The sequence below is a fragment of the Colobus angolensis genome, unplaced genomic scaffold (assembly GCF_000951035.1).
Source record: "Colobus angolensis palliatus isolate OR3802 unplaced genomic scaffold, Cang.pa_1.0 Scaffold66, whole genome shotgun sequence".
NCBI classification, from domain to species: Eukaryota; Metazoa; Chordata; class Mammalia; order Primates; family Cercopithecidae; genus Colobus; species Colobus angolensis.
This window is the reverse complement of record NW_012120265.1, coordinates 2,386,429-2,388,388: the sequence shown is the minus strand read 5'-3', so window position 1 is coordinate 2,388,388 and position 1,960 is coordinate 2,386,429.

Sequence of the window (1,960 nt, the reverse complement as noted above, 5' to 3'; positions counted from 1 at the left end):
GCCACCACGCCCAGCTAATTTTTTGTATTTTTTAGTAGAGATGGGGTTTCACAGTGTTAGCCAGGATGGCCTCGATCTCCTGACCTCGTGATCCTCCCGCCTCGGCCTCCTAAAGTGCTGGGATTACAGGCATGACCCACCGCGCCCCAGGCTGGAGTACAGTGGCCCGATCTCAGCTAATTGCAACCTCCGCCTCCGGGTTTCAAGTGATTCTTCTGCCCCAGCCTCCAGAGTAGCTGGGATTACAGGCGCCTGCCACCACGCCTGGCTAATTTTTGTATTTTTAGTACAGACGGGGTTTCACCGTTTTGGCCAGGCTGGTCTTGAACTCCTGACCTCAGGTGATGCACCCGCCTTGGCCTCCCAAAGTGTTGGGATTACAGGTGTGAGCCACCGCACCAGCCTAATTTTTGTATTTTTAGTAGAGACGAGGTTTCACCATATTTTTTCTTTTTTCTTTCCTTTTTTTTGAGATGGAGGTCTCGCTCTTTTGCCTAGGCTGGGGTGCAGGGGCACAATCTCGGCTCACTGCAGCCTCCACCTCCCAGGTTCAAACAATTCTTCCATCTCAGCCTCCCAAGTAGCTGGGATTACAGGTGCACCACCACGCCCAGCTAATTTTTGTATTTGTTTTAGTAGAGATGGGGTTTCACCATGTTGGCCAGGCTGGTCCCTAACTCCTGACCTCAGGTGATTCACCCTCCTCGGCCTCCCAAAGTACTGGGATTACAGGCATAAGCCACCACGCCCGGCCTATTTTAAAATTTTTAGTAGAGATGTAGGTCTTATTGTTGCCTAGTCTGGTCTCGAACTTCTGGCTCAAGTGATCCCTTCCCACCTCAGCCTCTCAAAGTGCTGGGATTTTACATGTGAGCCACTGCGCCTGGCCTGGCTTCCTCTTGTAAGACGCCCTGGGCTTTCTCAGATCTCCAGAGCCCACTCTACCTGGGTGTGGTGCCGGTCAGAAGGATCAGGGAATTCAGATTTCAAACTGCTGGGCTCAAAGGATCCTCCCGCCTCGGCCTCCGGAGTAGCTGGGACTACAGGCATGCTCCACCATGCCCAGCAGGAAAATCTTTGAGAAGTTGAGCAAGGGTTCCCCAGTTCAGCTCTGAGAGGCATAGGGTCCTTACAGCCAGAAGTTCCTCACCCTGGACTCGGTAAGAAAAGGCTCTCAGGGCAGTGCTGAGACTCAGGAGGCTGCGATAGGAGGAGTCACTTTACGAGGTCCCCTATTGCTCATTTGTAGGCCTGAAAGTCAAGGCATGTGGCCAGGGGATGGAACCTTTGATACGCACTTAGCTAAGCCTCTTCTAGGAACTCAGGCTATAGTCCTGCTTGCAAGTGTGTGTAACTATAGGCATGTCACCGCGGAGAAGTAAACTATTCAAATAAATGCCTATGTTTAAAGCTACCATAGCTAATACTTGATGTAATGGGTTTAGTAGTAGCCCCTAAAAATATATATCCCAGCTGGGCATGGTGGTTCATGCCTATAATCCTGGCACTTTGAGAGGCCAAAGTGGAAGGATCTCTTGAGCCCAGGAGCTGGAGGCTAGCACGGTGAGGGCAGGGCAACAAGCAAGACCCCCATCTCTACAAAATAAAATAAATAAATAAATAAACAAACAAGCTGGGCGTGGCGGTGGCACCTGTGACCTGTGTGCAGTCTCAGCTACTCGGAGGCTGAGATGGGAGGATCACTTGACCCCAGGAAGTTGAGGATGCAATAAGCCATATGGCAGCACTATACTCCAACCTGGGGAAGAGTGACTGCGTCGCAAAAAAATTTACACGTACCCACCCACATATATCCAAATCCTAACCTGCTGGTAGGGGTGAATGTGACTGTAATTGAAACAGGGTCTTTGCAACTTGATATACAGTGAAGTTCATTTGTTTGTTTCCATTTTTAGGGATTTCTTTTGATTTTTCTTTTTGACTTTTTTTTTTTTTTTTT